This window comes from Mustela putorius, unplaced genomic scaffold (assembly GCF_011764305.1).
Source record: "Mustela putorius furo isolate JIRA1106 unplaced genomic scaffold, ASM1176430v1.1 tig00003845_pilon_pilon_pilon, whole genome shotgun sequence".
Taxonomy (NCBI): domain Eukaryota; kingdom Metazoa; phylum Chordata; class Mammalia; order Carnivora; family Mustelidae; genus Mustela; species Mustela putorius.
In genome coordinates, this window is record NW_025421998.1 from 51,721,437 (window position 1) to 51,746,634 (window position 25,198).

At 38.2% G+C, this 25,198-nt stretch overlaps 1 protein-coding gene and 1 long non-coding RNA gene across 5 annotated transcripts in view; one reads left to right on the top strand and one right to left on the bottom strand.

Annotated features, from left to right (window-relative positions):
- LOC101676650 overlaps positions 1 to 8,988 on the top strand; it is a 29,101-nt gene extending 20,113 nt beyond the window's left edge. The window contains exon 7 of the long non-coding RNA XR_198790.3: positions 6,772 to 8,988. This is a non-coding gene — a long non-coding RNA (uncharacterized LOC101676650). The remainder of the gene's footprint in view (positions 1 to 6,771) is intronic.
- The window catches only part of TMEM196 (transmembrane protein 196), a 51,780-nt gene that overhangs the window by 14,138 nt on the left and 12,444 nt on the right, over positions 1 to 25,198 (bottom strand). The gene's annotated exons all lie outside the window — the stretch shown is intronic.

The window sequence follows — 25,198 nt, forward strand, 5'->3', positions numbered from 1 at the left end:
TCAGGAGTTCAGGCCCAGTGCCTCTTCCCAGCCACTTGGTTAGAACATCTAAGTGGTAATAAAATTACTTCCTTCTATGGTCCACTAAGGAAGGAAGGTCTGGGCTTGGGGGTGTAGGGGAGGTAGAATATAAGGGGAATCAAACAATATGTTTCTACTCCCAATCAGGCCCGGAGAATAAATACTTCCCGATAGTTACTTCTGTCAGGGTATCTAAAATCCTCATTCCCTGGAGGAAACTTGTAATCTGAGAAAACATCTACACATGTAATGGGCGGTATATAAAATCATGAAATTTATGAGGAGGCTTTAAGGGATGTTAGCTGAAATTTAGCCATCACAGTTTATAGAGAAGTATAAAAACAGCACAAGAAAGCAGTAAACGATCTTTCAATCTCACGGGCAGTCTGTAACCCCAAATCAGAACGCTGGAATGGATCTTAAAAGATGACTTAACTTAGTCCTTGCAGTTTGCACACATGGGGAAGTACAGGTCCACACAGGCTTGGTGACTTGCTCAAGGTCACTCATCAAGGTCACAAATCACCCATGTAATCTAAGGCTTTTATAAGTGTCTGAGTTAATTTATTTCTAATAATGTAATGAAATACTCTTCAAAAGGATTTTTCAGTGCTAGTACAGGGCATCATACTAGCAAATCCAACCAGAAGTATTCAATGAACACCTGGTCATCTATAATTGCTCTCTTTGCCCTTCCTGTTGTTAATTTTTGTTGTAATAAGAATGATTATAAGATCAGTCATAAAACAGTCTACAATTAAGCAAACCTTATTATATAGGGAATTTGTTATATTTCAAAATACTTTTTTTTTTTTTTTTGCTCAATATAACTTTATCAAGGGTGCAAAGCACTCACACCACATTATGAAACAAGTGAAAAACAGATCTGTTTAAAAAAATAAAATTGACAGCTGGAAACATGTATATCTGAATTAGAGACACACTTTTACATGAGACAAATAATTGTATTTCTGAGGAAATGGGCTATGTAAACCCAGGGAGAGTTATTTGCTTTGCTTTTACTATAAAGTTATATAAATTAAATGATCTAATGACAGGGAGTGCAACTCTGTAATGAAGCTCGTTAGCCCTCTGAGCAGAATTCATCTGATTCTAACTTAGATTAAATTCAATAGATGACTAAGGTTGTGATTCATTGTAGGATGAAATGGAGCTGTAATGGAAATAGCATTCTGTATTTTGAGTGGATGCTCTTCATGCAGAGCCTTCTGCTTTTGCTTAGGATGGAAAAAGAACAAAGATGTCATTCCCATGTAAACAATAAGAAAAAGCCAAAAAACGAAGACAGGGGTAACTTTGAGAGCCCATCAGAATGCTGAAGTCCAAGGCAATGAAATACCTGCAATTCAAAGAAGAATAAGGCCCTGGAAGGAAATTCTGAGCACACACTGTGTCTTTTGTTGCAGAGACAGGAGAAGAGGATGTGGGTGGTCACATAAGTGGGTGTGGGTGAGGGAGGGGGAGGCGGAGCAAAGCTCTGCTCTGTCCTTAGGCTTTCTTTGTTATGAAGCAAATGCTTTAAGCCCCTGGCAAAGGGTAGCAAAGCTTATCATTTCCAGGATTTATGCAAATACAGATTGCAACTCTAACTAGAGGAATTATAGAAAAAGATAAATGCACCAAAGATAATCACTGTAATAGCACAATCAATTCCCAACTAGAATGACTGCCTTTTGCACTAACAGCCTAGGAGAATATATGAAGAAAAAATACGGACAAGATTCTGAAAAAAAAAAGTACATTTGAACTTTTGACATCCAGTCAAATTCTCTTTCACACAAGAGATTACAAAAAAGACAGGATCATTTGGGCAAAAGCACTGTGGTGGGCTGAATTATGGCTCTTCCGACAGATGTATGTCCTAATCCCCCAGAATCCATGAATGTTACCTTATACAACAACAACAACAAAACCTTTGCAGATATTTTGAAATTCTTGTGGATTGTCCAGGTAGGCCCTAAATATCATCACAAGGGTCCTTTAAGAGGAAGAGAAGGCAGAAAGAGACAGAAGGTTCCAAGAAGACACAGAGACACAGGGAAGGAGATGTGAAGAGTCCACACTGCTGGCTGTGAGGGGGAGGAGGACTGTGAGGCCCAGGATGTAGGCAGCCTCTGTGAGCTGGAAATGGATCCTTTCCTGCAGCCTCCAGAAGGAATCTAGCCCCACAGACCTATTTTAGATTTCTGGCCCCCAGAACTGCGAGAGAATAAATTTCTGTTGTTTTAAGCCACTAAGTTTATGGTAGTTTGTTCCAGCAGGAATAGGCTAATACAGGCTCCAAAACACTGGACATGACACACTCTACAAGAATTACTAGAAGTTGCTAAGGAAAACAAGCAGGGAAAACCATGAGATAAGAAAGAAATGTAGGAGAAAAACATAAAAGAAAACAAAACAATAAATCTTTTTTTTTTTTTTTAAAGATTTTATTTATTTATATTTGTCAGAGAGAGAGGGAGAGAGTGAGCACAGGCAGACAGAGAGGCAGGCAGAGGCAGAGGGAGAAGCAGGCTCCCTGCCGAGCAAGGAGCCCGATGTGGGACTCAATCCCAGGACGCTGGGATCATGACCTGAGCCGAAGGCAGCGTCTTAACCAACTGAGCCACCCAGGCATCCCAAAACAATAAATCTTTTACATTCAAAAGTATTGATTGGAAAAATTAGCATCTGTTTAGAATGGATATCACAGGCGATTCTGGCCTGAGACAGGGTGAGGTGGGGTAAAGAGGATGTAAAGAGAGTTCAAAGACTCTTATCATTTAGCAGAATAACATAATAATTATAATACGTAATAATAACTAGAATAGCTAACTAGTTCTAGATATTGATGGAAAGTACAACTTTATTTTATTTTATTTTTTTGCATCTTGTAAGTCTTTAATTTTGCTCTAGGAAATTCAAGGTAGGGAAACAATTTGATTTTGATTTACTGGTGGCTCTATTAATACCTACAAATAATAAAAGTTTGCTTTGACAACTAAAGTGCAAGCGTTTTTACAAATATTTTACTTTTATATATTTTTAGGCATTTAAGTGGCTTTTAAACAAAATTTTTTAATATATTTTTATTTTATTTAATATATTTTTAAATCTTTATTTAATATATTTTTATCCCCAGGGGTACAGGTCATTGAATCGTTGGGTTTACACACTTCACAGCAGGAAAGTACAACTTTAAATCTGTGCCTTGAAATACAGAGACTGAGAAAATAAAAATAAAGAGAAAAATACAATTTGATAGTAAAGACTGAACCGACAGATGTCAGGAAAGTTTTAAAAAGTGAAAGGAAATAAAGTGAAACTATAAAATAAGCTTGAGTAAGTAATTCAGTAGTGTAAGCAATCAGACTAAATGTGAATGCATTCAGTTTTCCTCATAAGAGGGATATAGAAGGGAAAAAAAGTCCACTAGATAAAGAACGAAAGGGATTTGCTAAAAGATCCCTAAAATGAACAAATGAATGAAAACCTCTTCGTTCCTTCTGCCTTTCTGTCTCAGTCTGCCTCTCTGTTTCGTTTCTCTCTGACTTAGATGCTTGTTAATGAATACTTTATGGAGTATTTCTTTCTGTCCAAGAAAAGTTTATTCTGGGAAAAGACTTCGAGTAAAAAAAGGGATCTTGTAGAATTTCTCAATTTTAAATTATATAATGGAAAATGTTGAAACCGTGGTTGTAATGGAAGCAGATAAAAATAGGGACCAGAAGAGCAAGGAAGTGTTAGGTGAAGGGATTATGAAAGACAGTGGGCCAATCTTATTTTAAGAGAGCTATTAAAATTTTTGCCACATCACATTGAACCATCTCAGATGAAACAATCTTCACTGAAATTCACTGCCCATTACACAAGATACACATACTAGAAAGTAGAAACAAGGCTACTTCCCCCGTCAACATAATGAGCTGAACCACAAATTGAACTTAAAACTTTGATAAGCTTTGGGACACCTGGATGGCTCAGTGGGTTAAAGCCTCTGCCTTCGGCTTAGGTCATGATCTCAGGGTCCTGGGATCTAGGCTCTCTGCTCAGTGGGGAGTCTGCTTTCCCCCAACCCCCACCTCTGCCTGCCTCTCTGCCTACTTGTGATCTGTCAAATAAATAAATAAAATCTTAAAAAAAAATACTTTGATAAGCTTTAGTGATTTATATAATTTTGTGAAAATTAATGGTTTCTTTAAAAGACAGAGAAACATGATCAAGAAAACAAATATTAAATTTTGAGAGACTGATTGGAAAGAAATCTATTTCTGGTTAAACTGTGTATCTCTCCTTGTACATGGATTGAAAGTTTGATGATTTGTTTTGCTACCACCCGTTCTTGTATATTTTTATTCTACTTCAATCACCTGTTCAAGTATGATAACTGGAGTCTCTTAAAGAATTATTTTGTAGCTTAGCACACAAAACGCTACTGTGCTAATGTAGTTCATATTTTCCCTGATATTGTTGCTGATGTGATAGTGATTTTCTGGCTGTCCTTATCAGGATGAGTAGTTTTATTGTCAATTAAATATAATGAATTATAAGTCACTGCATAAAGTAGAGGTAGCTTCCATGACCATCACATTGCATTTTTACTTGGAAAGTTTTTTTCAGTTCAACACAGTCATAGTAGTGGCTGAAATACAGTATTTATGTTGCAAAGCATTTTGATTGTCTCTCAATTCTCTAGGGAAAAAAATGTATTGAAAAGGGGAATTTTCTTTCACGATGGGCAAGGAAGTGAAGAAAAGAAATTATGGAGCAAAGAAAGAGTTTTGAACCTCATGCTATGTAAAAGTGCAATTGAATGTGTTATTTCATTTGCCATTACTGGTACTGTTAGGGTGAGAGATTATCTGTTTTTATATCCAACTTTGCCACAGCTATGCTGTTGAAAAGAAGATTCTAGATAACACGATGGAATTTCAAACTGAATGAATGAATTGGTAGATGGGTGGATGAATGTATCACAGGATACAAGGGGAGGGGCAGGAACTAATCAGATTTAGCCAATTACCGATACATAACTGGGTGCAATTGTTCTTTTCATTGAATCAAATCGCATTAACTTCTTTTTTGTTTTCCTGAAACACTCATGATTGGTCAGATTAGGTTAATTCTCTTCTCAATGGTGGCATTTGAAAATAATTTGGATGGTATTGACCTTTTAAGTGTCACAATCCTAGCTTTGTGGGTTTCAAAAGTTTCCTTCCCAAACCTCAGATGTCCTTGAGATGTCAGCATGAGTAGAACTTTCTATTAAAAAAAAAAAAAATTGTTGGGGTGCCTGGGTGGCTCAGTGGGTTAAAGCCTGTGCCTTTAATTGAGGTCATGGTCCCAGGTCCTGGGATGAAGCCCCACATCAGGCTCTCTGCTCGTCGGGGAGCCTGCTTCCTCCTCTCTCTCTGCCTATCTCCTCTGCCTACTTGTAATCTCTGTCAAATAAATAAATAAAAATCTTTTTTAAAAAATTGCTGAACAAAATATTACCTTGACACTGAATGGTAACTGCCAGAAGATCCTTTTTAAATGTGAGTAACTTCCCAAACTAAAAAAGGTTGTAATCTTTTAAAAACCTTTATTGATGTATAGTTGACATATAACATTATATTAGTTTGTATTCTTAATTATGTGAGACAGAAAATGGCTTGGGAAAGGGCCCTATGATTATATATCCCAGCAGTTGATTTATTTTCTCTCAATAGACAAAGGATAGGTATTTCCCCTTGGTGTAACTAGAAATTGGGCAGTGTCTCAACACTCTCAACTGAATGCTGTTACTTACTATCACCTAGTCTGTTCTGTAAACAGCTCTGACTGATTATAATTCAATCTCCCCTTTATACAGACACTGTCCCTTGATGCACACACTATCCCAGTCACATTCAGAAACTTGCTCCTGGAAGAAATCAGATACTTGTCATTTAGTCAAGATCAATGTAAAAACCAGTCAACAGGTATCACCAAAAGCTTCAGGACATTAAAAAAATCAGAATATAATTTGTTAAAACGTGAGATCAATTGGTCTGTTACTCTGGGGTTCTTTTAAGCCCTTGGGTACTATAGCTGGCAAACCTTTCTGCCTGAAAGCAGAGATTCTAAAGGAAAAAGAAGAGTTCCTCATTTTATAATTATAAGCCATGGCCTGTTCCTGAATGGACCATAACTAAAGGCAGGTAACTACCATCTATACGTGTTCCCTCTGAGGAAAAAGAGAATACTATGGTAGGCAGAGTAGGGTCCCTAAAAACAACTTCATTAAACTTTAGAGCTTATGTCACAATTATAACAACCCAGACCACATGAATCCTCCTTGAAATCTTTTGTAAGATCTCAAAGTGAAGGGATCTCTTCCCAGTTGAGGGCAGATGTCTCATACAGTAATTCCATCTGAATATTTATCCAGTTCCAAGTACCAAGATTTCCCTCAACAACCAGATAATCCGAGAAAACACTTTTGGCTGCCTTCATGATTAGACCCAATTCAGATTATATGACCTCAGTTAAGAAGCCTTGACAAGAATTTTTCAAGTAATTGCCTCTGTGAACCATTTTTATCAGAATGACATGGGGATATCTGTTATAAATGCACAGTCATGGGCCCCCACTGAATCAAATTTTGGTGGGGTGGGGTCCCAGAATCTGCATCTTGGATAAATTCCGCAGTAACTGTGATTCTCCTTAGAATAGGAGAACCTTAGGTATAGAATCGCAGGACTGATTTATTTCTCCCGTTTGGTTTAGGTGAGCTGACACCACCCGGAGCTGACCACATGTGGGACCCACCATGGGAGTAGAAGGCCTGAAGGGAGAAGCGATGGATGGATGTCTAATACCAGACTCCAGAGACTCCCTAGGCTTATGATGAATGAAGGTTCTTCTCTTTCCTGAAGGATTTAACAGAGTATTTGTCTCTTCATTCCCAGGGGCAAAGATAGTTATCAGAAGCAACCCAGGAGAAGTAAGGGTGTTTTGCTCATTCATATTTCTATCGACCATGATTGGGAGGGTAGGGAAGGAAATTGATGTTGTCTTCTCTGGATCCTACTGTAGACATTTTATGCACTTGCATGGCAAGTTTTACCTACCTTCTCTTTGACAGGTTCACGTCCCCCATCAAAGAATAGTGGCTTTTAAGGTCTTTATGCTTTTTTCTCCTCCCCCACCCCATTTCCCCGGTGATAAATCACTTCTGGTGATCAGAACACCTAGACTAAAGCAAAAGTGGAGCTCTCCGTGCTCCACAGAGAGCCTCTAAGGAAGAGAACTGGTTCTTTAAAGGATATTAACAAAGGGAAGTTTTCTTGCCCAACTTTTTCTCTTTATTGTTGTCTGTCTCCCTCTCTCTTTTAAGAGCATCTGGGAGTCTTGCAAAAGTTAACACAGAGAAGAATTTTACTCCCACTCTGTGGTTCAGTATTATAGTTTATATGACTTAGCTAAGCTACAGGTCTCATAACGAATATTTTGGATCGGGTAGGAAATAATAGTTTTCTTCCTGAATGTATTTATGCCAGAGACTGTCAGCATACATAATTGGACTGTGAAAACCATTAGGCTGGAAAGAGTAAGTTAGTATGTTTCCAAACTCCATGGGTAATCACAGCTGCAGAGCACTATTTTTAACACACCTGAAATTTACTAGCAGTGCAAGTGTCCTTTCTCTTCACTTCCCTATTTAGTTAACTTCAAACTGATTTTAAATAATGCCAAACATGCATGACATCTTTCCTGTAACCTCATTCAATCTGACTGCCAGAGAGCCTTCAAGCAAGGTAAACAGGGAAACTTGTAAATCAATCCTCAAAAGAGGTTAGTGGAAAATTTATAAAACTGAGAGCTGATTAAAAATTCCTCATTGCCTTAAAAGATCTAAAATAATATCTCTTAAGAACACAAATTAGGCTGTTAACACTAACAGATTCTGGGAAGCGACTCTGGAGAGTGAGGCTTTTGAGGACCAAATTTGGGAAGGAATCATTTAAGTACAATAATGGTGCAGGAGATTTATAAACTTAAGTTAATAAAGGACCCAGGGAACATGCTGAGTTTCTGAATTGTTTCAGAACAGTTCTGAATGGTGGTTTCTGAGCCTCAATGATTTATGTTATTGATGTGATGGCTTTCAGCTTTCTCTGGATAAAGAGGACCATCATAACATAATTTTGAGCCCTCCTTCCAACCTCCCACTGATTCATTTCTATATTATTCAGCAGCTGTATTATCCCAGTGAAGTTGCATGGACAGTCTTCATAGTGTTAAAAGGTGATACTACAGTGAATAAGAAAATGTTACGTCAGAGAGCCAGACATTAGGTACTGGCTCTTAAAGGGGCAAAAAGATTAAGCCTGACATATTTTCCATTTCCTAGAATTAAGGTGTGCTTTTACCGAAAAACCCACAAAGATTGTAGGAAGAAATAATAAAGTAGAAAAAAGAAACAATTTGGGAGCATTAAAAAACAGACATGGGTAATGGGCTCTGGAGAAAATATTAAATGCTGCACTCTCCAGCAAGATCCTTCAGCACAAAGATTATTTGCCTTACTGGAATAAAGTTTACAAGATATCTTAGCAGATGGACCTTTACCCTCATCTTCCAGTTCTTTTAGTTTGATTCCTGTTAAAGGACCCCAAATGGATACACTTTCTCAAGTATTCTGATGGGATAAATTCTCAAATTTCCAAAGTTTACTTTTTCAGAAGTTCACAACACTTACTATCTGGGTTCTCTCTCCCAGTATTTCTGGGAAGGCTAAAACAACCACTCTACTATTTCCACTTTGTGGGGAGAGGAATTAAGAAGCCAAAAAAATCATACAGTAAGTCAGTGGCAGAAGTTCAATGAGAGCAGAACATGGGGGTTCCCAAATTATTACTTATTGTGCATTATACCCCATTTCATGTTAGCTCTAAGTAAATTAGAAACACCTTGTCAAAAAATATGTTCTTTGTACCCTGTACCCTTTGGGGCAAACAATACATTATATATTAATAAAAAAATTTAAAAATTAAAAAAAAAAAGCATGACTATCCCCTTAGTTTTAAACTTTGGAATTTGTGTTCTCTTTTTCCTCATAGTCACTATCATTCTTGGCCTCAGCTGTGGATATAACCTAAAGTAAGTTAAGTCCCTGTCTATCACCTTACCATAACTAAAATAAGCCGATATTTTAAAAAGAACTTGATAAAAAAAAAATCAAAGAGGGTACAAGAGCAACATTAAGGAAGGAATTGTGAGACACATAGCAGTGGTCCCCTTCCTGATGTGTAGCTTGTCAGCTGTGAAGGCCCTGGGCCATCCCACGTCCCATCTGAAGGACCCAGGACCGATGATTCCAAGAGGATACCAAACTTCTGGAGAGAAAGTGTCAAGGGGCCACTTTCGGGTTCAACGTCACCCAATTAAAATTATTCTTTTGAGGGGCGCCTGGGTGGCTCAGTGGGTTGAGCCACTGCCTTCGGCTCGGGTCGTGATCTCAGGGTCCTGGGAACAAGTCCCACGTCGGGCTCTCTGCTCAGTGGGGAGCCTGCTTCCCTCTCTCTCTCTCTCTCTCCCTGCCTCTCCATCTACTTGTGATTTCTCTCTGTCAAATAAATAAATAAATAAATCTTAAAAAAATATATTCTTTTGAGGATTCTATGAGTTAATTTGATAAAAATGATGATTTTTTTTTTTTGCATTTCATTCTGATTTCTTTCTTTCTTTTTTCTTTTTTTTAAGATTTTATTTATTTATTTGACAGAGAGAGATCACAAGTAGGCCGAGAGGCAGGCAGAGAGAGAGAGGAGGAAGCAGGCTCCCTGCTGAGCAGAGAGGCCGATTCAGGGCTTGATCCCAAGGACCCTGAGATCATGACCTGAGCCAAAGGCAGAGGCTTTACCCACTGAGCCACCCAGGTGCCCTTCATTCTGATTTCTATCCAGATTTCATGAAATAACTCTGAGGACCTTTATTTTTATTCATTTTAAAGTACCAAGACCATAAAAATGCCTATCTATGAGATTAGCTGATTGAGGAAAGATAAATCATAAAGAACAGGTACATTCGGTCCTGCAGGACATGCATATTCATAGGTTGGAACAGGACTATCAAAAATTCTGTTCATTGGAGTATCTGGGAAATGGGGTTGGTTGAAAGTGTTGCCTATAATTTCTGGATTGAAGTGTTGCTAGGAGTTAGACAGAGGGAGATTTCCACTCATTACCAGGAGCATTTTTCTTATGAGTAGATGTCCACAATGTAGCCTGGGCTTCCTCAGAACAGGAATGAGGTCCCTCCGGGAATGTTTGGAGAGTGACTGAATGGCCACCTCTGAGGGTGCAGAGTACAGTTCTGAGAAGAGATTGAAGTAGGATTCTATGAAATATACTGACATTCTGATTGAGATTTACCACATGGCTACAGGATCCATTTTCAAAGAAGTGGAGTGTAGTGACCAGAAGTGGCACCGCAATCTACCTCTGATGCAACAGAAGACATTTCTGGCTCCTCAGTGTCTTGGGCTATTTGCTGTTGTGACCATAAATTAGCCAGGACAATGTATACAGGTATGGTTAATTGCCACTACCGAATATAGAAAGCCAGGTAACAATTTACTGTAAGTGCAGAAACAGCCGTGCTATTTTTACCTTTCTTTTTATTTAAGGTTAATAATAGATGACTCTTTACGGTTCCCAGTGTATAAAATTAAAACTGGCATCCACAGACAGATTTTATAGTTTAGGCCATTTGCCAAAACATTAGTTAATTTATATTCTTTATACTGCTGTGGGAGTTGGGGGACTTTAATACTTTGCCTAGAACCTCAGCAGGAAGGAACTACAGCCAGATCTAGATTTAGAACTTAGGGTGACGTGATCAAGATGGTGATATAGATTGTTCCTGACTTTGCTCCCCCTCATGAGAAGAAGTAACAGCTATTCAAGAAGATCCCACTGAAAGAACCGTGGAACACAGGGGTGAGACTGAAGCACCCCACGGCCCCACAGAGACCAAGATAGACTGTATTTGTAGGCTAAGAAAGGCAGCGACATATTGACCACATTGCCCCTCCCCCAGACCACGCGTCACCGTGAAGCAAATTCTTGCATGAGCCTCTGGTTCCTCCAGCGAGAAAAAAGAGAACCCAGGAGGGATAACCAACCCTACCGGCACTGTGGGTCATTTTGTGGTAGCCCCTACTCTGACCTCATACCATGGGAATTAAAGGGGAATCTATGGGATTTAACCATCAGGAATGTGACTGTGATAGAGAAGCAGGGGAGAGGTTTGCAACCACCAGCACACGGATCTCAGTAGACTGAATTTGTACCTGAGCTGGTATTGCCCAAGGGAACCCAACCAGCATCTCTGTCCTCCTGTAGAACCAGGTCAGGGGCACATACAAACTAACCAGGGAACTCAACAGGGTGCAGATATGCCTGATTCAGATACCTAGTGAGGAGTTCTGCTGGCCCTAGAGCCCGATTTGCCCATGCCCAGGGAGAGAGCTGATTCACAGCCTTCCCTGCTGTGGGGAGTGTTTTCTGGGTCCATCTGACCAGAACGGCTGGCAACAAGCCCTGAAGCTATACAGCCCAGTGGCACTCAAGCAGAGAGCAGGAAGGCAGAGCTGAACGCCCCTAGAGCAAAGCTAGTACCAGATGTGGAGCCCAAAGTCAGCAGAAGAAAGGATATAATAGAGATTAGAGCAGAAACAAATGTAGGAGAGAATGGAAAAGCAATAGAAAAGATGAACCGAACTAAGAATTGGTTCTTTGAAAAGATAAACAAAATAGATAAACCCTTACTTAGACTAATCAAGGAAAAAAGAGAAAGGACCCAATAAACAAATTATAAATAAAAAAAAAAAAAGAGAGAGAGAGAGAGACATTATAACTGATACCTAAAAAGACTCCAAATAGCCAAACAAATCCTGAGATAAAAAGGACAAAGCAGGAGGCATCACATTTCCTGAATTCTGCAGGTACTATAAAGTGATAGAACGATAGAATAGACTCATGAGCCCAGGAATAAGCTGACGCATATACACTCAACTAATATTTGACAAGATGATCAACAGAGAAATAAATGGTGCTGAGATAATTGGATATTCACATGTAAAAGAATGAAACTATCTTACACCACTCACAAAAATTAACTCAAAATGCATTAAAGATTTCAATGTAAAACCTAAAACCATGAAACTCCTAGAAGAAAGTATAGGAAGAAAGCTGTTTAACATGGATCTTGATAATGATTTTTTGAGTATGACACTTAAAGCACCTACAACAAAATAAAAAATAAACACATGGGACTAGATCAAACTAAAAAGGCAACTGCACAGCAAAAGAAACTGTCAACAAAGTGAAAAGACAACCTACAGAATGGGGAAAAAAACTTGCAATCATATATCTGATAAGGGATTAATATCCAGAATATCTAAATATATAACCAAAATATATTAAAAAACACATACAGTTCAATATATTAAAAAGTAAAACAAAACAAAACAAAACAATTAAAAAACAGGCAAAGGACCTGAATCGACATTTCTATAAGGACAACATGTACGTGAAAAGATGCTCATTATTACTAGTCATTAAGGAAATGCAAATTAAAGCCATAATGAGATACTACCTCATGCTCATTAGGATGGCCATTATCAAAAAGATAAGAGATAACATTTGTTGAGCCCTTGCTAGATATCAGGCTCTGGGCTAAACATTTTAAACACATCACCTAATTTAAGTCACATATTCAGTTGAGAAAATCGATCCTCAGACAAATTTTTCATAGCATACCGCTGGCATTTGGTACAAGTGGTATTCCAACACTGGCCTTTCTAACTCTAGCAGCTGAACTAATTTAGGATTTTCTAATAATAATTTTACGCCAACTCTTTGTTAGGGTAGTGATGCAATGGGAACAGATGAAGGAAGGTCCACAGATAAATTACCAAATTGTGATAAGGGAACTTTTCCCCCTAAAGGCTACTGGATCCTAGTCTTTAAAGAAGTATTCTCCTACCACTTGGTGGCAGTAGCTACCAATTAATTCACAGCCCTGTTTTTCAAGTTAACTTCAATCGTGGTCTTCTATATGGGAGCAGTTCTTTAAAAAAATTTCTCCTTTCAATTAACCTTTTCATGTAATACATTTATTTCCAATAAATAAATATATTTATTATTACTATTATTAATTATTGTCTTGGACATCATTCAGTTCTGCGGATTTCCCTTTAGAATAAAGGTCACAGGTAAAGACAATAGAAAAGTTTCCAGTTTCCTCCATTCAACTTTACAGGTTCAGAGCTAAGCTCCATCTGTTGTGTTGGAAACTAGAATGCCAGTGAATCCTAAGGTGTCCAGCATCAATATTATTTGCAATTCTGACTTGACAAGAGTCTTTTCAATTTATGATTGATCTCTTTCACTAAGGGAGGCGGGATTTTTCAACTTAAAGTCATTCTGATTGTCAGAAAGTTTTTTCTTTCATTAAGCCTGAAGCCTTTATGCCTGTGATACCCACCCACTACACCCCCCCCCCCCCATATGACAAATATACCATTTAACCTTGTTTTCTCTAGGGCAAGCATGCCTCGGTTTCTCAGCCATCTTCATGACCATTCTTTCTTACACCTTCTGTTGATTCTCCCTCTCCCTTTCTCTCTATCGCTTTTTATTTTTTTAAGCAGGTTCCACACCCAGCATGGCGCCCCGTGCGGGCCTTAAACTCATAACCCTGAGATCAAGACCTGACCTGCCATCAAAAGTCGGACTTGGGGCGCCTGGGTGGCTCAGTGGGTTAAAGCCTCGGCCTTCGGCTCAGGTCATGATCCCAGGGTCCTGGGATCGAGCCCCGCGTGGGGCTCTCTGCTCTGCGGGGAGCCTGCTAACTCCTCTCTCTCTCTCTGCCTGCCTCTCTGCCTACTTGTGATCTCTGTCTGTCAAATAAATAAAATCTTAAAAAAAAAAAAGTAAAAAAAAAAAAACAAAAAGTCGGACTTAACTGACTCGAGCCACCCCAGTATCCCACTGTCTCTGTGTCTCTTTAAGAAAAAAAATGCCAGCCATGGAATTGCCTGGTAAGCCAATCAATAAATTGGCAGACCTTCTTCTTTTAGCCAGGAGATTTCTTTCTAACAAATTTCTAGCTCTTTGATGTTCTTAACCATTATTACTTCTGGCCCATAACATTTGCCCTCCCTGCTGGTATCTTCATCTTACCAGATCCAACACGCATCAGCCCTTACCTACCAAGACTGGCTGTCGAGTGGGAGACACTTGTAAGCGCTGGCCCTCTGGTGTTCTAGACCAGTTGCCAGCCATTTTGTACTCTCGGAAAGCACAACACAGATTAAAATATACCGGGTCTACAACGTTTAGAAGTCTATAAACAAACACCATCCACTATCCATTTCCTTTCCTTTATGAGCAGTTCTATAATTTACAGAGCCCAAAAGAAATAACATCATTCCCTCAGAAATAAAGTGAGGCTTGCACAATTTGTAACCAAAATACAGCTTCAGGATCTGTGAAGGAGGAACAATCATGTACTATGTCTTTTCAAATATTTGTTTTAAAGATTACAATTTCATAATGCTCGTTTCCGTGAATAGTGTTTTGTTCCCGAAGGTGTCTGTGAGGAGTAACTACAGTGGCTGGAACACGCTGAAGGGACTGGTTAAAATGTAACGTGATTTTAAGATTTACTCTGATTTCAGGGGGAAACAGTAAGAACATCCGATTAGATAAAAGGGATATTACGGTTATTTTGGGTTTTAGTGCAGAAGTAGGAAGAAAGGGGTTGGCATGATTTTTCTGCTAAATAACATAAAGAGGAAACACATATATTGGGAGAGAAAATAACCCCTTTGCCCTGACAAGATAGATAGTGTGATGGTTATGCATCAGCTGGCAGAATGAGATTACAAGTAGGAAAAAGGCATTTGTGATGGCTTTTCATATTGAATTTGCTGGGTACTCTGGAACATTAGAGGAGTCATATGTAGGCCCCAGGACATTTCTCAATCTGGGGATAGATTAGTTGGTGGGTGCTGTCAACTAGGGTCTGGGATTTAGAATCAGTACTGTTCTTTATGGGCAGAGCTTAAGACACTGCGTATCTTTATATATATATAGCATAACAGTTCAGAGTACAGACTTTGGAGTAAGGAAAACATGGGCTTTAAATTTTGCTATGCCACACATATTAGTGGGATTTCTAGCATCTACTAAACTCTCTGAATCTCAACTTCCCCATCTGTAAAATAGGCACACTGCTACAAGTATCTTAAAACTTACCTTGCAGTGCTATTAAAAGGATTAATGAAATGATGTTTATGATACACTTGGTATAATTTCTAGTACCCAATATACCACAAATAAGTGAAGTTATTAATAAAATTATTAAAATATATATATATATATATATATATATATAGTTTCTGATAAGTACAGACCAGTATCTGAATTCCTGATAGGAATTATAAAAACATATTTTAGATATTCATTCTTTGTTTTGTTTTGTTTTGTTCTCATTCACAGAATCTTGCCATGGGCCAAAAACTGTGTGTAACTTGCTCTTGTTCCCTCCCTCATGGAGGTGGGTTGTTCCATATCAAATGAGTATGTACCCACTGATGTATGCACTATTATTTTCTCTAATTTCCAGCAGTGATATGATGAGCAGCAATTAACAAGATTTTAAGGCTTACTAGTGGAGTATCTTTTAGAAAGTAATTATCAGATGTATTAATTTCTATTTGATGTAGAGAAAGTCTTCTAAGTGTTCCCAATAATGTTTGCCGCTGAACGTGGTATTTCAAAGCAAAATGTCACGTCTAAAGTGGGTCCATGTTCCAAGAGACCAGAGAATAATACAGGATGTTGGTCACCATGAAAGCGTCATCTATTTTTAGCTCAGCCTACAATCATTCTACAGCTCAGTGTGCTCACAGCCAGATGCATGGGAGTCAACAAAAGAGATCCAGCAGGGAGATTACGCTCACAAAATAGGAGTTTCAAATCTGCTTCCCCTCATTCCTCTCTTGTTTCTATCACTCTAACTACTATTTTCACAAAACTCAGAGGTACTTTTGATTCCCTCCCTTTCCGTATCATTTCTACCATTCCAGTAACTGTGTGCCATGAATTCCACACCCACAGTGGACCTCTTATTTCATTCAGGCCCTCGCCAGCCAGATAATCCCCTGGATTATCTAAGAGCTTTCTAGAGAGCCTCTCTGCCTCTCTTTCTGGAACATCATCTGAAGTCCATTCTAAGCATGATTTTTAGTATCTCACGCCTTCATAAAATTTTTTTTTAAATGACTCATCAAATGTCTTGGCTCGTTATCAGAGCCTAGATGGCTAGTTCCAATACAGTTTGCAAACTGGTCCCCTGCTGATAGCCTACAGCCAAACTGGATTTAATAATCCTTGTATATATTCACTGTATCATCTTTGCTTATATCCACTTTTCCACTTACAAAATTTTGTTCTTATTCTTACCTATTCTCCAGGGCCCATCTCAAGTTTTCTGACCAGATGTGATTCCATCTTTTTTCCTGATTTCTCATAGCATCTTGTGTGCATCTTTTTGGACCTTGTTACATTTTGACTCAGTTATTTTCATGTTTATTACCTGTATCACTAGACATTAAGCTCCTTGAGAGATGTTTTTCATATTTATAACTACCACCAAGACCCTGCTCCCAAATAGAATACTTAGAATGGTCCCTGGTGTACAGTACACACAGTACACACTTAGGAAATTGTTGGAATGGAAGAGGAAGGTCTTTGATCATGGTGCTTATCAAGCAGTAGGTTCTCACTAATTGTTTGTTGAATAAAGTAATACATACAGTTTTTATTCCTACCTTCAGTAAAATTGCTCATTCCAAGATTATCAATGATACTCTACTGACTATTCTTTTATTTTTGGAATAGTCTCTGCACAGGGTTCCATTCCACACCCCTGACTGCCCTCTCTCTTTTCTGTCCTTCAGTCATCAGTCCCACCGTTGGGTTCATTTTCTCCTACCCTTACTCTCTGCTGGTATTGCTGAAGGGTCAGTTCTCACTCTGTACTCTACGCAGCTTTCACTACTACTTCTCTGCCAAAAACTCACATCTATACATCAAGTACTGGCCTCCATCTGAACTCAGAAACAGAGTTCTAACTGTATTTTTCACAAAGATGCCCTCCCCCAATATCAAACTACACATTTTTATCTTTCTTTATTCAACTTCTACTGCTTCAGTTATTATATTTGGCGGCAGAAGGCCATTATTTTGGTCTTTGTAATTTATTTACCCATTTTCTGGCAATCCTACCTCTTTTTTCTGCTGAGGAAGTCACTCTCCCTCACTTCCAGTCATGTGTTTCCTACCTCCCACAGCCCTGTGAACCAGCTTTAATGAATTGGATGTTCTGTCCTCCTCGTCACAGTGATTGCTTCAGAGATGACCACAAGATACAAGTAAGGCCAACCAGAGGGAATGAGAATAAATTCTAGAAATTTTATTTCGTCATTCAGGGAAGCAGACTATCTTTTCCACTGGCTTAGGCATGGTGATGGTGTGATCCAAGAACTGCTAGTCAACCAGAAAAAATCAGGCACTGAGGTGCCTCACAAAAATACTTGGCACTCAGAACGTCCTAATCATTTCTTGAAGATACTGTGAAAATATTCTCCTGAAAATACTGTTATCATCCCCCTGAAGATATTATCCCTCTCCAAAACTTCTCAATTCTGGAAATAGCATAGCCATCCACTGAGTTCTCACTCTTGACATCTGGGACTCCTTAATGACACCTCATTCAAACTCTCATGTATGTCAGTTAACCACACAGTATTCTTTTTGTCTTCAGAATATAGCTGAAACAGATCTGCTTCTGTTCACTCCCATTGCTTTCACTCTGCTCTAAACCACTATCATCTCTCAACTGTATTAGAGCAAAAGCTTCCAAGTTTGTTTTTCATCCTTGCCTTCATCAAACCCACTTTTCTCTGAACTTGTTACTTCCACATTTCAAATATTTCAATTTTATTCCATTGTCTTTAAGAAAAAACTCAAAATCTTTACAAGGTCTACGAAGTGTTTCATAATCTGCTTTCCTCTACAGCCTCAGTCTTCATTGATTTCTCTCTTAACTTCTTGGAACTCATCAAATTTCTTCTCCCTCAAAGACTTGACATCTGGTGTTTTCATAGCCTGAAATACTACTATTCATCTCTGACTGGCTAACTATTATTCCAATTTTAATATTACCTAAATACTACTTCTTCATAGATGACCCTCTCTTAACTGTCTGACTGAGTTCCCATTTTAAGCTCTTACAGCACTCTGACTTTTTCCCTTTGTAGCATCATGATTAAATACTTGCTTGTATATTTATTTGTTTAATGTTTGCATCCCTACCACAGACTGTGTCTTGAAGGCAGGAACATTATCTTCTTGTTCTTTACAGTAACTCTAGAATATAACATAAGGTCTATTATAAATTGATGGATGAATATTTCATGAATAAATGAATCAAAGATGCACAACTTGTCTAAACTTAATTTGTTTTCTTGCCCTACAGACCTGCCTCTGTTTTTGTTTTTCTGAGCACAGTATACTCTCATTCTCTTTAACCAGGGCAGAGAGTCAGCCTTAATTTCCAATCTCTTCAACTCTTATTTTTCATAGCTGTTTCCCACCAAGTCATCTTGAATCTGCCTCCATAAAATTTCTCATGTATGCCCTTTTTATTTCCATTGTGCCTAAAGTAAGCTTCCTTCTGATTCTAAATTTTAACCTGAAAGATGTACATAATCCCCCTGGCTCTAATTCTTCACACTGCTGCCTAGGTGATTATTCCTAAAATACATGTTGACTCATGTTACTTCTATCCTCAGAACCTTTAAAACATTCTTAGAACCATCTATTTCTTAAAAAGTATGCAATACAAATTCCATAGTATACTCTGTATTCCTCAAGTTCCCTACAGTTAGGTCAAGCCTACCTCTCTATACTCTCTTCTTTCTGCATATTGTATGTTCTGAAGCCAACATGCTTTTAACCATTCTCAAGCTCTCTGTGCATCATGTCTGGGCCAGTCTGGAATGCCTTTCCTTCTTCCCTTCCCAATAAGCGGTCACTACTTTATTTTTTCAGACGTGCCACCAAAGGCACATCCTCCATGAAGTCTTCTGTCTCTCTTTCCTTTGTGTATCCACAGGATATTCCTACACTGCATTCTGTATTTAGCCGTATTTATTTGGATTTAGTAGGAGACAATATAGTTTAGGGATAAGAATGGCTTCTCTATAGTCAAATGGGCTGAGTTTGAATCATGGTTTCATCATTTTCAATCTGTGTGACTTTGAGGAATTTTCTTAAATTATGTGCCACAGTTTTCTCTTTAATTGAATGCGTAAGAGAACATACTTCATAGAACTGCTGTAAATAACTGGATAAAACAATTGGGGCAAAGCACTTAGAAAATTTAAATGTTCAATATCTGTTTCTTTATTTGGTTTTGTTTTGTTTTGTTTGTATACGTCTGTGCTACCGGCTATAAAGCTCCTGGATCCAGAGTACAGACAATTATCTCTACCTCCAAATTATCAACAAAGTGCTTCATTTAAAGTAAAACCAGTAATTGTCAAATTGATTAATTGGGAAGCTCTAGGGTCCTGTATATCTTGAGGCTTTGTATTACCACAACTGCCTCAAGAAGATCCTGTTAAAGGTCTTGTTAAAGTAGCAAATATTTAGGAAAGCAAGGAAAGGTTAGGGAGAATTATTAGAATTTTTAAAAAGGGGAGATGATGTGAAAACATTATCAAAAATATTGTAATTGCAATTCTAAACAGGAGAATACACAAAGGAATACTATATAAAGAAGCTGAAGACTTAAAGTAAATGATAGTAGGGCTTGGTAAGTGTTGTTACCAAAGTGCATCTTTTGATGGAACTCTTCTTTGTAATTCCCAGGCTGAGAGGCTATGATCAGACACTCTTGAGAAAAATCTGTACTTTAGAACAGAACCCTATGCTCCCATTCAGTCCTCCTTTGTCATTTTAACTGCATTAGGCAACTCAACTGAATTCTCCTGGGCTTAACCTTTAAAGTGAGGGAGTTGGATTAGATGGGATTCCTGCGTTCCTTCTTGCTCTGACACTCTCTGATCACTAATCTAAGTGGCCCTGTTTTCTCCCTCCACTCATTTTTAGCAGACATTTCCCAGTATTTATGAGGTATTTCTTAAGTATCTACCATGACACTATCACAGTTCTCTGACACAGAATATGCCATTTGTAATGAAATGATATTCTCCATTCCCTTTACAGAAATGAGGAGACTAATACTAATATCATACGGTTATGGATCAAAAGAAACAGTCCAGGTGAAAGTGCTCTTCCTATGGTACATGGTGGGTGCCGATAAAAGTTTATATTCTCCCCCTAATTGGAATTTTTTTTCTTAAACCTCAAGATCCTGTAAATATATTAAGTTGGTCGGTGAAGCCTTTTCAACCCCTCAATGCACTCCTAGTCAGAACCTAACAAAATATATTATATTCAAGTCTCTTGTAATACTGATGTACTGATCATATTCTATGGTAATTATTCACTACCCATCTGTCATTCCAAAAGGTTCTGAACTGTTAGTCAGATTTGTAATCTTTAAAAACTTTAGCACTAACACAGGACCTCACACGTACAAAAAGCTCAATGAATACTTGCTGATGAATGGATGAATGAATGATTGAATTTCCAGTTAGTAGAAGAAGTGGGAAAAGCCTCTCTTCTATCAAAACACTTTTGGTACTTGGCAAATGATACCTGTAATCTTCTTAATGAAAAGTCACCCGCAGACTTGGATTTCACCATTTCAACAAGAGAGACTGAAACACTTTGTCATGGGGGCAAGTAACTTGGGTGTCCATTTTGGGAAATACCAATGGAAAACTTAGCAGTTTCTGCTGTCTCTACTGGTCAACTAAGTCAGTTTAGCCTTCCAGTTCACTAATAACTCAAATTGTCTTGAAGGCTTTCCTCATCCATCTTAGATAAACAAAGCATGAAGATTTTCTGACTAGATAATTACTTCTCTTCATAGGAAAAATGTATCTAGATGAGAGAAATTAGAAATCTAACATAAGCCAAAGATTTGAGTCTCTTATACAACTTTGCAGTTTCTTATAGTTACCTTAAAAAAAGAAAAAGATGAAAAATAATATATTTTATTCAACTCAATATATTCAAGTTATTACCATTTCTCCATGGACTCAATATTAAACAACTGAAATATTTAATAGTTCTTTTTTCCATACTCAATCCTTGAAATCCAAGTGTGTATTTTATACTTATGGGACATCTCAACTTAGATCAGCTACATTTAAAGTGGTTAACAGATATATGTGGCTAATGGCTACTCTATTTGTGCAAATCTAGATGATACCTAATTCTAGTTATGGTCACAAGTTGAAGAAGACAGTTTCCACCCTAAGTATCTTTTTCTTTCTTTTTTTCTTTCTTTTTTTAAGAGAGAGGGAGAGAGCGAGCAAGCGAGCCTGTGAACAGAGGAATGGGGCAGAGGGAGATAGAGAACCTTCAAGCAAATTCTTCATTCACTGAGCATAGAGGCCGACATGGGGCTTGATCCCAGGGCTTTGAAATCATGACCTGAACCAAAATCAAGAGTCTGAGGCTTAACCAACTGAGCTACTCAGGCACTCCTCCCTCCCAAATATCTAATCACCCAGAAGACAGGAAGTCTTCCTAAATTAGTTAATTTCAGTTATGTGTGAGCTCTAGAGGCAATTTACTTTCAAGGGCCTGGCTTTCCTGATAAGTCATTGGGGGATGTCTGCCAAACTTCTATCTTTTACCTCATCTAATACTTTTACCTTGAAACTTCCTTAACTCTTCATATATCCAAGACTATTTTGCATGTCTGTGTCCCTAAGATGTTTGGTGATACCTCCAGCTACAGCTGAAAAGACATTAGCAAAATCAGTTAAAGTTATATTTCTTTCTCAAAAAAACCTGTCCCTTTGAGAAAACCATTTACTTTATAAGTGATTAGGGTATAAAGGTGGTGAATACTGATTTTCTTTCATAAGAAGGAAAATGTCTTAACGTCACAATAGAAAATTCAGCTTGCCCTATCACTAGTAAATACACTCTGCTATAACTATAGTCAAGGATGCATTTATGGAAAAGTGTACCTTTTTTAATATGGCCTTTTTAATTAACACATAATGTATTATTTGCTTCAGGGGTATAGGTTAATACAGCCTTTTAAAAGTCATCTATTTTTATAAAATATTTTGACAATTTTTAAAAACAGTATTGGATGAAGGCATACTACACACACACACACACACACACACACACACATTTGTTCCTACTTGCTTCAGGCAAATTATGTACTAAATACGATTGTTAATTAGGATTTCTATATGTTCAAATTAAAAAGAAAACCCTCAGACAGAAAATATTCAGAACAACAGGACCTTGACATTCCCTGTCCAAGCTCTTCAAATGTGTATAGTTTGATAAATGAGCTTTGGAATCTCTTGCTTGCTTACCTAATTGAGGACTAGCTCTTGTGGGTTTAGAAATACTAGCTAACCTTTAAAAATTACCTTCAGTTTCCCTGTTGCTTTGGAAAAGCACCAGAGAGAACATGCCAAAGTTTCTGAAGAAAACTGTTTCCTTGAAACTCCCAACTGGGAGGAGTCCCTTAAAATTTGTTAAAATCCTTATATCCTCATGATAGTTGAGCAGTCCCAATAATTTGAGATCATTCCTGTTCAGTATGAGGCAGTGACCGAATAACTGCATTTTCCTTTTGGTTGAGCATTTTTCTTAGGGATTACTTATTATTTTGAGGCATCTGTAAAAATTAGATGACTTGCCCTACTGTCCTGGTTCTACAGTCAGACAGCAGGGCTAACTCTCTGAGCTTTAGTTTACTTATCTATAAAAGGATGAATTATTTCTATGTTTCCATCCAGTTTATACTGTGTGACTTAATTATAATTCTCAACCGAATGAGGAAACATTTTAATGGTGTTCTCTTCTTTACCCTTAGCTATGCTACTCAGATGAGATAGAAAACACAAGAGCCATCAGACATTCCACTCACTGTTTGCCATTAAGTGGGACAAACTGTATCTTCAGTCATAGTCATCTTGCTTTCTTTTCTTAATATACAAAAATAAAATTTAACAACACAAAACCTGCACTTCATCTCTAAATTCAATCACCCTTCATCTACTCAGATTTTCTCCTCCATTATTGACCTCAGCAAGGAAAAGTGTTCCAAAATCTCCCTTCAAAACAAAAACCTTCCTTGACTCTAAATCCTTTTATATCAATTGCTCTGTTTACACAGACCCTTCACCACCTTACTTACTGTTTCCATATTCTTACTTCTCACTCTATCTTTAGCAGACTTCACACTGGAGTATATGTCCATGACTTCAACTGCTTTCGCTAAGATCTGCAATGACTTCCACATTACAGCCCTCATCTTACACGGAAGCTCTCTCCTTTGGACTTCTCTGACACCATAGTCTCCTGGTTTTCCACACATTTCTCTGATCACAACTTCTCAGTCTCTCTTTTCTACCTCTTCATCAGGATCCAGCTTCTGAATTTTATATTAAAGGTTTTGTTTTGGGTGGTTTCAACCAGTAATGTGGCTTTAAAAATATCTTTAAATGTGCTTAATGTATTAACAGACTACTCCCTTGTTTAGCTTTCTAGCACAGTCTTGTGTTCTGGACTGTAGACCCATCTGATAGTTCACAGTATGTCTCCAATCTCACAGGTGACTTTAACTTAACAGATCACAAGTAGATTCTTGATCTCTTCCCACCCTTCCTACCCTACACAACTGTATCCTACACAGACACACAGATGCATCAACACACAGACACACACACACACACACACACACACATAGGTTTTCCTTTTCTAATCATCTAATTCTCCAAAGAATACATGGGATCCTATCAGTTGCTTAGTTCCCAAATCTGAGACTCATTCTTTTTTCATTTTTTTTTCCTAAAGATTTTATTTGTCAGGAAGAGAGAGAGAGAAAGAGCATGCACAAGCAGGGAGAGTGGCAGGCAGGGGGAGAAGCATCCTGATGTGGGACTTGATCCCAGGACCCCAGGATCATGACCTGATCTGAAGGCAGATGCTTAATTGATTGAGCCACCGAGGCAGCTGAGACTTATGCAGCCCCAAGCGAGCTTCTTTAAGTGCCAATATAATCTTGTCACTTGTCTGCCTAAATTGTATTACTTTTAATAGGCTCCTGTTATAATTAAGGGGGATCAAAGCACTGTAGCTTGTATATAAAGCCTTAAGTGATTTCTCCCCCTATTTGTCCCTTCACCTCAGTGAGGACCTTCTGTCTCCTCCTGTTCATTTGCCATAAACCAGTCACCCTGGCCTTCTTTCAGATTTTCAAACACATCAGACCTTTCTTGTCTGAGGGTCTCTACCTATGCTATTCCCTCCAGTTTGAACAATATTTCCCCCCAGCTTCATCTGGATAGTGCCTCAGTATCCTTTATAAGATTTTGCTTCTTCAGCGATGTTTTTGCTGATTCACCCATTATTTTTTTAATTCTCCCATTATTATTAAGTTATATTCTTCACAAGCCGACATTTCTCCTGTTTAACATGTCACAACCTGTAATTATTAATCTGTGCATTATTTGTTCATTGTCTATATATTTTTCAAGATTAAGTTTCAGAAGTTCAGGGATCATGATTATTTTATTCCTAGCTAGATCCTCCAAACCTTACTCAGACCGTAAAATGCTGTAGCTGTAGAATCAGTATTTGTTGACTAAATCTTATAGGAAAGAGAACTCAGGAGAATGAGCGTCTGACTCATGAGAATTGAATTAGGAACCCGACTTTTCTGATTTACTGTGGCACTTTCTTCACACTACATTGTCATTCCTCCTCTTGACTCATCCCAACCCAGTGTTGCTCAGGCCCATTAAGTGTCTTTACCACCGATCTCAACAACATCTCCATAAGCCTAACCCCTAGGGATCCCAGGCCCTGAGCTATGCTCTCCCACAACACTGCTCCCTGAGATTTCTCTGCCTTTTTTAGATTTACAGATCTCAATGGCCTTGGCGTTCCCCTCTCCCGATTTC